The 15,247-nt window shown below is 47.0% G+C and overlaps 1 protein-coding gene across 1 annotated transcript in view; it reads right to left on the bottom strand.

Moving 5' to 3' along the window:
- Nucleotides 1-15,247, bottom strand: part of SERPINI1 (serpin family I member 1) — a 645,085-nt gene that overhangs the window by 498,645 nt on the left and 131,193 nt on the right. The window lies entirely within an intron of this gene.

Genomic DNA, 15,247 nt, shown 5'->3' with positions numbered 1-15,247 from the left:
GAAGATCCTTGATTAAACAGGGATGTTAAAAATTTCAAAACTTCGGGATCGAGCAGTGATAGGGTCTAAGCCCTGAGTTGAGCCCAGATAGCAAACCTCTTCCACTTACTGAGGTACAATTTGTTAGTGGTGGGTTTGTGGGCTGAAGATAAAATGTGAATAACTTCCGGGTCTAATGTGTGACTTCTGACTAAAGTCGGAAGTGGAGGAGCCAGGCTGTCAACTTCAAGGGCGTAGGGACTGATGCTGTTGTCCCGACTGATGGATTAGCAGATCCGGAGTTAGATCTAACGTCCAAGGATCGTCCACCGCATGTTTCTTCAGGTAGAAACCATACCTGGCGAGGCCAGTATGGAGCAATCAGTATCATTGTGGACCCCAATTGAGAAGCTTTTGAATGACTTTGGAGAAGTGGTATCGGAGGAAAGGCATAAAGTAGCCCTGTTGGCCAAGGTTGTGCTAGAGCATCCATAGCTGCTTCCCTTGATGTGGGGTCAAGGAGAAGAACCTTTTGCACTTCATGTTTAGTGGTGTTGCAAATAGATCGCAGCACGGCGTTCCCCATCTCCTGAAAACCTGAGCTGCTACTGTTTCGTTTAGGGACCACTCGTGAGGAGAGAATTGTCCTGCTCAATTTGTCTGCCAATATATTTGATTTCCCGAATGTGGGTCGCTACCAAGAAGCGGTTGGTAGCTACAGCCCATTCCCACACCCTCATGGCCTCTCTGCAAAGGGGGTAAGATCTGGTCCCTCCTTGTTTGTTCAGATACCAGACCACCGACATGTTGTCTGTGTGGATGGCGATGATGCCCTGAGGAAGAAACTTGTGTAAGGCCTGTAGGGATAGAAGTACAGCCCTCATCTCCAACACATTGATGTGGAGAAGAGCTTCGATCTGGAAGCCAGGAGCCCTGAACTAACCTGCCCAGACAATGCCCCCACCCTATCTGGGAGGCATCTGTCGTCAGGGTAACCACTGGAGAGGAATAACAAAGGGGCTTCCTTGATTTAGATTGGATGTCTGAAGCCACCAGCGAAGGTCCCGTTTGCATGTTTCCGTAATCATGATGTGATGATTGAGGAGAAGATCCTGAAAGGACCATTGAGTTGACAATAGCCACTGAAGAATCCTCATGTGCAATCTTGCCAGAGGAACTAAAAGAACCGTGGCAGACATTGAACCTAAAACTTGTAGAACCATCCTGGCTGGGGCTTTGGATCTTGAAATCAGAGCTTGAACTTGGCCCTGTAAAGTTTGGATCCTTTCGGCAGGAAGAAAAACGCATCAATTTTGAGTCTATCTCTGCTCCTATGAACCTTATGCTGAGAGGGCAGCAAGACAGACTTTGACCAATTGAATGTAATCCCCAGGGTAGCACCCAGGAGATGGTGGCTTTGAGGTTGTCCATTAGTAGATGCCTGGTGGTGGCAGTCAGGAGCCAGTCGTCCAGATAGGGAAACACTTTGAATCCAAGACTTCTCAGGTGAGCCGTCACTACTGCCAAACACTTGGTGAACACCCTGGGGGCTGTGGTGAGACCAAAGGGCAGAGCACAAAATTGGTAATGACTGACTCCCAGGCTGAGCGCAGATACCTCCTGGATGCCTGATGTATCGGTATGTGATAATAGGCGTCCTTGAGGTCTATGGAGCACATCCAAACATCCTTCTCCAACAATGGGAGAATGGATTGTAACGTGACCATTGAATTTGGATTTCGTGACGGATTGGTTCAGTCTGCTGAGATCAATATTGGTCTCAGGTCCCCTGTCTTTTGGCACTAAAAAGAACCTGGAGTAATTTCGGATCCGATCTGGTCTGTGGGGACCGGTTGGATGACTCCTTTTCTAGCAGCTTTAAAGCTTCTGCGGCTGCAATTTCCCTTTGACTGGGTGGTGGGTCCGGGATTTTTGGACGGTGGTGGTGAGTATGTGAATGGGATGGTGTAACCTCCGGCAATGATCGAAGCACCCATCTGTCCTGAGTGATTGACTCCCAGGCTTTTAGGTGCTTGGCAAGCGACACCCGACTGGCTCGAGCAGCACAGCCGGGCAATCCCTCATGATGTGTGGGAGGCTGAAGAGCCACGAAAGGACTCGCGGTCTCCAGAATTGCGGGGCCCTCTGCCGCCTCTGGGACGGCGTCTCCCAGAAAAATTTCCCGTCCTCTGCCTCTGGAAGGAATCTTCCTGCTGTTGAGGAAAAACTTACGTGATTTCCGGAACCACATCTTCCCCTCCTTTGGCCTTGGGATAAGGCCGAAGGGAGTGGAATAACGGGCACCTACGGCAGATAAAGTTTTTCCCTCTTGCTCACAGCGGTAAGGGTGTCTTTAACCTTGGGTCCAAACAAAGAGGACCCATCAAAGGGAGCGTCGGCGAAGGAAGACTTGAAGGCCTCCATGAAACTGACACGAGCGGAGCCAGGCTTGTCTCCGTAGAGCCACGCCTGTGCCTGCCGCTCTACCCGCCCCTTCGGCCGCATAGGAAATGAGCCTCATGGACGAGTTAGAAATTGACTTAAGGATAGCCAACTGAGAGCTAACCGACTGGGCTAGATGCTCAGGTAGGTTACCTGAGAGGGAATCTGACCGCTCCGTGACCAGATCCCTCTGAAGCCTGGTAAAATGTGCCAAATAATTCAGAGACCTTAAAGTAAAGGCCGCTGAAGTCAGGGTGCGCTTCCCGTACCTGTCCATGCTCCTAGACTCCTTAGGAGGATGGACGGACGTTGAAGCCTCTGCCACGTCCTGTTGTGTAGCAGATGCCACCACCATGGCATCTACAGCCACGCCTTTAGTGAGGAACTCCTTCTCGGGTGGGGCAGACAAAAACTTATTAGGACGAGAAGGGACTGGTTCCACGGTATCCGGATGTTCCCGCCTCGACAAACTAAATCCAGAAGCTCGTCGAAGGGTGGAGACACCCAGGAGGCGGAGGGCTGAGCCCCAAAGGCCTTGAGGAGCACTGACTCATCAGCAGAGGGGGGTATGGATATCCAGCCGCGTCGTTGTTTGAGGATCTCTAAGATGTCTGCAAATGAGACATCATCCGAGGCGACAGGGGACCCCTCCGCATCATCAAGATCAGTGTCGATGTAATAGACTGGGAGTCCACGTGCTTCCTCTTGCGATCTCTTCCTCGGGGTTCCTCCGAAGACAACTCGAAGAACCCTCAGGAGGAGGAACCCCAATGGGGTAACCTCAGGCCCAGGGCTCCGCTGCCTACGGACAGGGAACTGCCAAAGACCCAGTCTCCACGCCCAGGGAAGGTGCCGGTAAAGCCGGAGAGATGGCGAAGACTTGGCCAAGGCACTCCTCATAGCCCTGAAAGCCGGACCCCAGAATCCTGGGAGTGTCCAGTCTCGAGCCATGATAGCAGGCGGCAATCCCGCGAAGCACCGAGGGAGGCTCGGAACCCAGCATAGGTCCCGAAACATCACCCCGGTCCAGCCGAAGAAGTCCGTGTACCAAACTCGGACCCGAAGGCCGGGTTGGAGTAAGGGTCGGAGCCGACCCTAAGATCTCCACCGGCTCCAACAGCATCTGCTCAGGCGGAGCGGCGGTCGGAGGAGGAACAGCCATGGGATGGGCATGGGCTATCTGCTCCAAAGCAGACTGGGTCGGAGCGAAACAAATTTTTGAAAGACTGGGGACTGGAACAGTCTTTGGAGCACCCTGTCTATATCCGAATCCGACATCCTCGAAGACTTAGAGGATACTGAGCGGGTTCGAGAAGGCCTCTCCAACGGCCCCAAAGGACTAGGGGACCGGCTCGAGGCGACTCGATTATCGGCCGAGGAATACCCACAGTAGTTTCCATCGGTGCCGAGGAGGACTTGGCCGAGGAGGAAGTGTCTGGCGGGCAACCCTAGTCGGCTCCGAGACCAGTGGAGCCGGCGAAGGTGACCCGCCTCTCGATGCCCCAGCCATCGGCTCCGAAGCCCGGGAGTCGAGACTGGTGGCATCGAGGCAGACCGTTCGCCCTCGGCTCGAAGTCCTTGGGCTGAAGGAGAAGCCTGCCTATGTCTTTTGGCGGCGGATCCGACGGACTGGTGAGCCGGCGCCTTCTTTTGGTTGGAGAAGGAGAGGATGCTAGAGCTTCTTGAAGGAGGGTTTGATTAAGCCTTTAAGAATAAGCTTATTTTTCCTCTCCTGGAGGACCCTAGAGGAAAAAGCGTGACACACGCTGCATGACTCCTGCAAATGTTTTGCACCCAAACAATAAACACAGAGAGAGTGGTCATCTGTGATTGACATTTTAAAATTACATTTGGTGCATTTTTTGAAGCCCGAAGGCCTAGGATTTTGAGACATTATGACCAAAAATACAGTAATTTTCTGACAGCAAGAACACACAATCCTAATTTAACTTTACCTAACTGACTCTACAAAAATCAGTTTAGAATTGCCGGTTTAACAATCCGAACAACAAGAAACTCAAGGGGATCTGAAATCCCAAAAGTTTGAGTGGGGTTAACTGACCGGGAAAGGCCCTACAGATAAAGGAGGCCTGAAATCAGAAACAACGCCCAATCACTCAACAAGTTTTCATAAAAAACCTTCAATCACTACACAAAGCACAGAGTAGCCGTTAAAACAGCTTTTTATGACAGGAAAAGCAATTTTCTGACAGAAAAAAGTAAGTAAAAATTACTACTCAGCTCAGCCAGCTCGAGACCACGTCTTCGCTAGTTAGCGGCAAACGAGATCTGGGGGACTGGTAGTGGTGCATCCTGGGATATAGTAAGCTCAGCCAATAAGAGACTTCGCTCTTTGGCATAAGCGTGCCGAGTCGGAGCCGAGGGATCGGCTCCGAACCCATCAGTCAGAATGTAGGCGAGATAGGATCACATAACATCAAGGCTTTTCAGGCTGTGCAGCACTAGGTTTTCTGACATCCTGAAGAAATAAAGGCTTGGACTAAAATACCCCAGCTTCAGAACTACAATGTGAAAAGGCACTGTGCAGGACCTAATCCTTTTAAAACTTTTCGGAGAGGAAAAAGCATAAACTCTGTTCAGAACATGCTGTAGTGATTATCCAGGATGCCTCAACCACCTTCGAGTTTGATAGATGTAAAACAACCATTTCGTCATTTTGATAGGTCAGTAAAGACTAAAAGCTTCCTTATACTCCATTTTGGCAGGATTCAGTTTAATAGCTCATCCTCCTTACCCAGGGAAACTGGCTACATTTACTCAAGTGCCTGCAAGGGGACTCATTCTCATTAGCTTGTTTAAGCTGAAGCTCGCCTTGCACACTAAGGTAAGCACCCACAACTTTAACAATTAAGGAGCCTTAGTTTTAGTTAGTATTTTTCCTCCCTTTTTATTTGACCACTTTTGTGCTTGGGCAGTTTGACCTCTATATCCCCCCTGCATCCCCCATGCACACCTTCACAAATTGATTCTAGCAGGGGAGGTGTGTTGCACTTTGTGGGGAGGTGGGTTCCAATTTGTTTCACCCACCCCCAATTCTCCAGCCACCACCTAGACTCTCAATTGTATACATCACTCTCTCTACCCTCTTCTCACCTACTTCTGACCACTAATTAAAGGTACACACAACTTTACCAAATCTAAGTCTCAGCCATCAACCACCTTAATGGGATATATATACCCACCCTACACTTCCATCCAGTTTCATCACGAACCACACTAAATCCACTAACAAATCAACACACCATTCTCAACTGCTTCACACTCCCTTACCCACACTCTAGTCAAGTTTCATCACAGACTCCTGTCACTTACTTTCAGAACTCCCCTTCTACCTTCACAATGCTGCCCCACAAACAAGCTTATTCCTTTCTTTTAACCCACTACACTAATCTATAAGTAACCCCATCCCTCAACCTACCCTTCACCAGCCTACCACAAAGCTCCAAAATCACTTACGAGAACAGAAAAACCTACACTGCTCTTTTACACACTCCATTTTCCACCTACCAGTCACACCACTTCCAAATTCTTATTCCCTTCATCTCATACCCTTCAATCCTACCAACCCCTGAACACCCCCACCTGAAACTTCCTTAATACCTCTATAAATTCACCCCAATCCTGCTAATACTCTTCCTCAGAGCCAAGAATGGATCCGGTTCAGGTCCCTCCCACCACTCATCACCAATAACTTTCGCCAGCACCTGTGCATTAATTAATACAGCTCTAATAAACTTGACAAGAAATATTCCTTAACCCACTCACCTGATAAGACAGCTGTCACTGAAACATACCTCACACAAAAACAACCCTAATTCTATCACCCCAGCTGCCCCCAACTATAAAAATATTAATGTTAAGTTGTCCCATCTCACATTCGTTCTTGCCGTTTGGGTTCAGAGCAGATCTCCTCGGCTCCAACTCAGCCTACCTCTACAGCTCGAGAGCTATTTACTGGCTCAAGGCTAACCCTTACCCAGAATGCCCAGCGTCAGCTACCCAGATCTCATTTGCCGCTTCAGTTGCGAGGTTGCTTTGTTACTGGCTCAAGGCTTAGTATAGTTTTTTTCTATGATTATAATTGTTTATTCTTAAAAATTTGTTAAGTTTTTATCTAAATATAGTAATTTATCCCTCATCGCTTCTTGTGTGTGTGTTGTAGCTTTGTTGGCCATCGCTCCATATCTCACAGGCCTTCTGTTTCCCCTGAACTCGTTTAAATTAGAGAGTCGTCTCCCTCTTAGGACAGCTGTTTAAATTACAGGCTCTCCTTTCTGTCCCTTAACTGTATATAATAAAAGAAAAAGTTTGTTTTTTAGTATAGTTGTGTAACATGTCTAAAAGAGGCCAAAGTTTCTGGCTTCAAAAAGTGAGTCATGCTGTCAGAAAATGTCTCTGACAGATGGGTACACTAGCTGTGTTTATTGTTTAGGGGCTGTGCACCTGCAGGACTCCTGCTCTGTCATGCATTTAGTCCAAGGGTCCGGCAGGAGCGCAATAACAAATTAATCCTTCGAGGATTATTGAAACCACAGGATTCCCCGACTAAAGGTTCTCAGCCAGTGAAATCATCTAAGTCTGTCAGGCAGTCGGCTCCATCCTCGGAATAGACTCCTGGGCTTGAAGAACCAAGTTTGTCGGTGCCGACTAGCATCGACAAGTCATCGCCCCCCTCGGCTCCAACTGCTACCTCGGAGTCATCTCGGAGCCACAAGCAAGCAAGTTCTCCTTCATTGGAGCCGATCCACTCGGTGCCAGTCACCCTTATTAGGGTGTGAACGCAGTCATCGCTCTTCATCCCACTCCTCTCGATCCTCCAGGCTATCAGATAAGGACGTGGAGAGACTAGTCAAGGTTGCTTAAATAACAGGCCCTTGCAAAATTACTTTCCAGCCCACCTCAACAGGTTGCGGCTCCATCCGCTTCCATCTCCATTCCTCCTCCAACTACACTTGGTTCGGAGCCAGAGACCATGGACGTGCTGATAGTAGAACCGACTGTGCTGATCACCTTCTCTTTGGTTCCGTCGGCTCCAATCACCTCGATTGTTCTGTCCATCGAGGGATCTGGGTGCCGAAGCTCTCTCGGCTCCGAGGGGGGAAGTGGCATCGGTCCCTTGTCCGACCCAGATTTCCCTCTCGGAGCTTCGGCACAGGTGAGCTTGGCTCCCACATCGGCCTCGAAGCAGTCGCCCTCGACACGGAGAACAACTCCCATCTCTTCGGAGTCAGAGCTTTCTTTGCCTCGGGATCGTGACGCCTTCGAGGTCATGCAGAGTGTGCTGTCCCCTGAAGCAGCCCTACTTATCAGCCCCATCGGCTCCTTCTCTTGTGGTGCCTGTGCCAACCTCTGTTCCTTGTCTGGCTCAGAAGTGCAGGGAACCTATGCCCCAGGACACCCCATTGGGTGACCCCCTCTTCCGAGGCCTCCCCTGATCACTCAGAGGAGCCTCCTCAGAAGAGGAAGTGCAAAAGGAAGCACCTAGACTCCCCTGAGTGTCACCTCAGATACAGACCTGGATGAATCAGAAGGGTCCCCCTCTGAAGAGGTTTCCTTTTCAGACATCCTTGAAATGTCTAAGCAGAGGGGCGGCTGGTCTTACCTAGCCCCTTACACAGGATGAGTCTGTATACCTGGAGGCATTCGGTTCCCGACACTCCACCTCCTGGGTGTCTCCACCTTTCGATCCACTCATGTCTGTAGTGGCTCGAAAGGCTTGGTCAGCTCCGGATTCTGTGGAACCTACTCCGAGGAGACCAAATAAGTTCATAACAGCCCCCCAGGAAAAAACAATTTCTCTCTAAAGGTGTGCCAGTTGATGCCATGGTGGTAGCAGTAGCCACCAAGAAAGAGTTAGCAGAAACTTCTTAGTCTGTCCATCCACCAAACAGTCTAGGACGATGGACCAATATGTGAAGCAAATGTTTTCCTCAGCTACCTTCTCAATGAGGTCTCTCTCTCTCATTTCACATGACTTCAAAGGGATCTCCTGAAAGAGCTTGGAGATCACCTACAAGATCCTACAGCTGAGGGAGCATCAGTCAAAATAGCTTCCCAGCTTGCGACTGTTATTTCTATAGTCAACTCCTCCATGAGGCTGATTTCCTATGCAGCCGATGGAGCGAGCAGAGCCGCAGGTACATTAGTGGCTCTCAGGAGACATGCTTGGTTGCGGCTGTGTCAATTTGCGGAACCCTTTCGGGCATCCATCACAAATACTCCCTTTGATGGCTCCTCACTTTTTGGGCCTCAGGTGAAAGACACGCTTACCAAGTGTGAGCAGGAAGGCAAGACTCTCTGCCATGGGAGTCCGTTTTTCCACTCCTAACAGACATTATCCCAAAGGTCAGAAGGGTAGAAAGATGTGGTTTCAGAAGTCACAGGGACCCTTGCCTGACATAAGTGGTGATTTTTTCCCCCAGGGGCAGAGGGGAAAACAACAATGGCAGACGCTGCCCTCGTGGCAAAGGGGGACCACACAATCAGGGTGACCGAGAAACTTTCTCTGCCAAACCCTTCCAGCATCCCTGACGGGTTGCCAGACAGCTCACCTTGGGGGGCAGTCAGGGGAAGACTTTCTCTGTACCCAAAAGCCTGGCAAAATATAACAAGAGACAAATGGGTACCATCATATCCGGAGGTTACAAAATCCCCTTTCATCAACCCCCCTCTAAAGTGAAAATAGTCCATCCCAGATGTCCCACCCAATCTAAGGGATCAAGCAGTTATTCAAGTTTCAAAACTGCTAGAAAAAAAAGCCATTCAGGAAGTCCCTTCAGACCAACTAGGATCCGGAACTTACTCAAGATTCCTTTACTACCTAAAAAAAAAAAAAACAGGGGACTGGAGAGCAATACTGGATCTCTGCATATTGAACAAATCCGTACAAAAAGAAAAGTTCCGGATGGTAACAATGCAGTCCATTCTTCCCTGTCTGGGTCAGGACAACTGGATGTGCTTCATAGATCTTCAGGATGCGTACTACCATATCAAAATGGGCAGACACTCCAGGAGATTTCTTCGCTTCTGGGTAGGGGCAAGTTATTATCAGTTCAGAGCTCTGCCCTTTGGTCTCACCACGGCCCCCAGGGTGTTCACCAAATGTATGGCAGTAGTCACAGCTTACCTGAAGCGTCAAGGATTCCAGGTGTTTATCTAGATGACTGGTTCCTAACTGCTACCACCAGGCATCAATTCTTAGAGGCACGGGATTATACAATATCAGCCTGCACCCAACTAGGAATTACAGTAAATTTTGAAAATTCTGCCTTGTTGCCCTGTCAATCTGTTACATATATAGGAGCAGAATTAAACACAAAACAGATGTTTGCAAGATTACCTCAGGAAAGAGTTTTCTCTAGTCACCAACAAGCGTAATTTCTAATGCAGAGCAGAAAGGTCCAAGTCAGACATGTCCTGCAAGTTCTAGGCTTTATGGCAGCTGCCATTCTTCTTGTATCATTAGTACATTACCACATGAGAGTCCTTCAGTGGCTTCTCTTCATGCAGTGGTCCTTCCAGGAACTACCCATATCTCACATGATCCTGATTACAAAAACATGCAAAAGACACCTCTGTGGGTGGATGGTCTCCCCACTAGTGACTCAGGGCAGACCCTTCATTTAACCCCCTCCAGTAGCCACAGTGACCATGGACGCCTCCCTAATAGGGTGGGGGGGCATTATCTAGACAGGATAGTCCAAGGCATGTGGCAACCTCACAAAGACCATCTGCATATCAATGTCCTAGAGATGAGAGCGGTGCTCCTAGCGTTGCAAGCTCTTCAAGACTCTCTTCCTTCCAGGACTATTACGATCCAAACAGACAACATGTCAGTTGTGTGGTGCATCAACAAGCAGGGCGGGACCAGGTCCTACCCCTTTTGTCGAGAAGCCCTCAAGCTATGACAATGGGCGATTTCCTCCCAACGTTTTCTGACAGCAACGCACATCCCTGGAAAATCCAGCATAATAGCGGACAGGCTCAACACGGCTATCCTCATGCCTCACAAGTGGTCTCTGAATCAGGAAGTTGCGGACCTTATCTTCCGCAAATGGGGCCAGCCTTGCTGGGATCTATTTGCCACCCTCCTCAACAACAAATGCAGCAGCTACTTCTCCCTGCTTCCTCCTCCAGGTCAAACTCCCAGGGACGCTCCCAGTCCATGATTGGCCTCAGGGACTCCTTTATGCATTTCCCCCTTTTCCCCAAATTCCAAGACTCCTACAGAAAGCAAAATCACTGGGTTGCAAAATGATCCTCATTGCCCCCTATTGGCCTCGACAGATATGGTTTCTGTTCCTGCACCTTCACCTTCCAGTCCAGCCTTGGATTCTGGACCCAGTGCCAGATCTGTTGATTCATCAGTCAGGCGGGTTACACCAATCCCTTCAGACTCTCAAGCTCAAAGCTTGGTTTCTCCACTTCCTACCTTAGCCAGGCTTTCAAGCATCTCCCCCAGCAGTTTGCGACATTATTGTGTCCTCCCATAAGTCAACTACGAGAAAGACTTATGCTGGCAAATGGAAAAGATTTTCTTACTGGGCAGAATCTAGAAACTTAGACCCCTTTTCAGCCCCAGTCCATCAAACTCTTGAATTTCTAGTAGAGCTTTTCCAGTTGGGTGCGGCTGCTGCTACCATCAGGGTACAACTGGCAGCCATATCAAATGTTCATATTGGAATTCTTAATTCTAGCATAATGTCTCAAACTCTGCAACGCCTTCATGAGAGGAACATCTCTTCTTACACCCCCAGTAAGGGATCCACCTCCTCCTTGGGATCTTAATTTAGTTTTGACTTATTCGATTCTGCCTCCATTTGAATCAGCAGCTTCATGTCCCTTAAAATTTCTTTCTTGGAAAACACTTTCTGGACGCAATTACCTCAGCTAGACGTGTTTCAGAACTCCAAACACTCTGTCTATGTCCTCCATATATGGTGTTTCTCTGAGAACCAACACATCCTTCATACCAAAAGTCTGTTCAGAAAATTTAAATCAATCCATCAATCTCCCAGTCTTCTTTCCCAATTATAGCAACAAGGCAGAATACGGTCTTCACCAACTGGATGTGCACAGACAATTACGTTTTTACCTAAATAGGACCAAAGAGCTAAGAAAGTCAGACCAATTATTTCTATCCTATGCTCACAATAAGCAAGGCATTCCAGTTTCTAAGGTGACCTTATCCAAATGGTTATCTGACACCATGGCCTTTATCACTTAAGGCATAAACCTCTACCAGCAAAACTGAAAGGTCATTCTACGGAAGCATTAGCCACATCTGTAGCCTTTAAGTCCAAATTGCCCATAGACTCAATTTGTGCAGCTGCCACTTGGGCAAACCCTCATACCTTTATCTCTCATTACAAAGTGGATGTGGTCTCCCGGAGCAGGGCTTCTTTTGGTTCCACTGTTCTGAAGAGTCTGTTCCAATGAGCCACCCGGGGTCTTTAGGTGCTAGGGACGCTGTCCGAAACAGCAAGAATGAAGGCAAGATGGGACAACTTAACATAAAGAAGTTATGTACCTACCATAACGTTCTAGGTTAGTTGTCTTTCCTTCTTGCGTCCCCCCCTCCTTCCTGGAGGATTGAGAAGAGTTCACTATGGTTCCACTGGCGGATTTCCTTTTTCATGGTTCACTTGCCAGGTAATTTTATTACTGTTCACTCTGATCGGTTATTTTGCTAAATCAGTTTTAGGTTACTGGTGACTTTATATGTCTAGTGTGTACTATAATAAACGAAATCTGGGTAGCTGACACTGGGCATTCTGGGATAAGGGTTAGCCTCGAGCCAGTAAATAGCTCTCGAGCTATACAAGTAGGCCGAGTCGGAGACGAGGACTGGCTCCGAACCCAAACAGCAAGAAGGAAGACGAAATGAAGGACAACTAACATGGAACGTTATGGTAGGTACATAACTTTTTATTCTAGGTGATTTTAACCTAACTTCCTAGGTTCTCTGAGAAATGACATGACAAAATTGCTAGACTATACCAACCTTACACAGTTAGCCAATGATGATACCAGTCCAAATCTCCACAACCACCACCACTCCCTCCTGGATCTGCTCATCACCAACAAACCTCCCATAATCTCCAATATAATCTGTAATTCCATCTTCATTCAGTAACCACTCCCCATTAATTTTCCAAATTATCCACCCGTCACTAAAATACCCCCACAAAACAAGTTCCCTTCTGAACCAGAGATTAACCATCAGTACAGAAAACCTCAAAACACAACTAAACTTTCATCTGATATCCCATTACCAACTTACAGAACCTCAAGCTGCCACACTTCTTACACACGCCCTCCTTCAGCTTAAATACAAATTCTTCCCTCTCACATAGTGCCTTTTCGAATACAACAAAACCCCTTGGCTAACCACTGAACTGAAAGCTCTGCTGAAACTTCGGGACAATGCATGTTTTTTTATGAAGGCAAAACCCCTCACCAGAAAATTGCACTGTCTTTACCTCTCTATGTAATCCAGCTAAGCAAGCCATACATGGGCACAGAACCAACTATTTCAAAAACAAACTTGTGCTGCTAGGCAAGCCTAAATATTTCTCACAGAAAGTAAATCTTCTCATTGCCTGAAAATCTACAGACCCCATCTCCTTCCTTATCACCATGCACACCTCTCAAAGCCAAATCTCTACTTCTGACTTAAGAAATTCAGCCACCTCATTAGTTCAACACCCTCTATCTCACCCTCCAATTCACCCAGCCCCCCCATCTTTTATCTCCCTCTTTTATTTTAAGAAAATTATTCAGAGACCCTAAGCCCCCACTAGAAATCAAACTCCTAATGCACACTATCCAGCCCTAGTGCAAACTACTCCCTTTGCTTATATCACTCTGCAAAAACTATCTTAGCATAGCTCTTCTCTATATGTATAGCCTCTCTAACTCAAAACACAATGTCAGACAGATGGAAAACTGTTTGTTAAACCCCAGCAAAACACCCTCAGCCAGGAAATGCCTCCCACTTCCACTCCAACTCCATCCTCCCTACACATGAAAAAAATATCTTGTAAAACTACTCAACAACCATCTACTTGCATCTAACAGTACCACCTCTTCACACAGCATGGATTCTGGGCTGCAGAGCACGACAGCACTAAGGTTATTTACAGATGAAGTCCTTTTCAATATGGATAAAGGAAGCCTTTCAGAAGCACTCTTCATTGACCGTACCAAAGGTTTTGATCTTATTGACCATTCCCTGCTCCTTCACTCCCTCTAAGAATCAAAGTTAACCCCAATACTGTCACTTGGTTCCAACACTTCTTAAATAGGTATTTCAAATTAAAAACAGGCTCATCCCTATCATTTCCAGCACTCTACCAGAAGAGTGCCACAGGGATCCATACTAGACCATTGTTGTTTTCAAACTTTATTAACAAACTTTAATCCTACCTCCCTAACCTTCCCACACTCTTTAGATCAAAGGATAGCCATGCCATCTGCATAATCTGTCATATTCAACTATTCAAACAAAGCTTCAGTCTTACCTCCATTCCCTTAATTATTGTCTACATAACCACAAGCTATTGCTAAACTCCTCCAAAAGAGTATATCTGGAACCTCATAAAAGCTGCAAAAGATCCTAAAAATCTCATCACAGATCTCAATGGTCCCCAACAGAAACCACCACATACTTTTGATACTTAAGCTTATGGCTAGATCAATCACTAAACTTCCAAAGCCACACAGAAAACATCAGGAAAGAGAGCAGTTCTCTTAATTGGAAAATATCTCCCCTTCTATCCAGACCAACTAGAGCTGCAACATGCAAGGGAGTCGTCCTTGCACTACTTGAATAAATGCACCCCATCTAAGCCACAGTCTCAGGGGGCATATCCACTCTGCAGTCCATTGAAAACAAAACCCGATCACTTATTTACAAATCCATCCCGCAGCAACACCACTGCACTATCCTCTCCAAAGCCAAATGGTTAATCAGTCTTCTACAGCGTTGAGCTACTCCTAAGGTCTCTTCTTTTCAAACTACCTCAGCTAGGTGCCTACCCACCTCTTACAACTAAACTCCACAATAAAACTAGACCTCAGCCTCTCGCAATTAACTCCCTCAGTCCAGGCACCCAAAACCAAACTGCAATGTACCAAACAATTCTTCTCCACTCTTGTGTTCAAACTCTGGCAATCTCTCCCTCAAACCTCTTTCCCCACAAGGCACCTCCATCAGAAATCTGACTGCAACAGCTTTTCTACCAGACACATCATAAAACTCAGTCACCTATATCACTTATATGTTGACCCTCTATTCTCACCTAATACTTGCCTCATATTTGCTACTAAAATTCTCACGTTTATTTTTTCTACTCTCTTAATATGTACATATAGTTTCAATAGTCTGTGGAATTCTCTTTGTGCTTATGCCATGTTGGTAAATTTCTTCTGTTTTATTTTTGTTGTGTACTTCTTCACTCGGGGTTGTACCTGAAAATAGTCAATTGTGATCTGTGTATTAGACTGGTAAACAAACTAAATAAAAGTGAGTGAGAGAGAATCAAATGATCAGTCTTAATCCAATGAGTTAGTGAGACACTACTGAAACATTTTCACATGAAGTCTTGGATACTACGTATCAAAAGCCCATACAAAGCATGTTTTATCTTTGTGGGAATCAAACCCAAATTCTTTTCACTGATAGTGAACCTCGTTGAGCTTAGAAAGGGAATCATCACTGCCAGGTATTTCAACAGCTGATCTCAAGAGTGATTTACTTTCGGGCAATCCAGACAAGGAAAATGTAGATGCCCTTCAAACGTAA

The sequence above is a fragment of the Protopterus annectens genome, chromosome 4.part1 (assembly GCF_019279795.1).
Source record: "Protopterus annectens isolate FY-2018-M chromosome 4.part1, PAN1.0, whole genome shotgun sequence".
NCBI lineage: Eukaryota > Metazoa > Chordata > Ceratodontiformes > Protopteridae > Protopterus > Protopterus annectens.
This window is presented reverse-complemented; position numbering and strand designations above follow the sequence as displayed.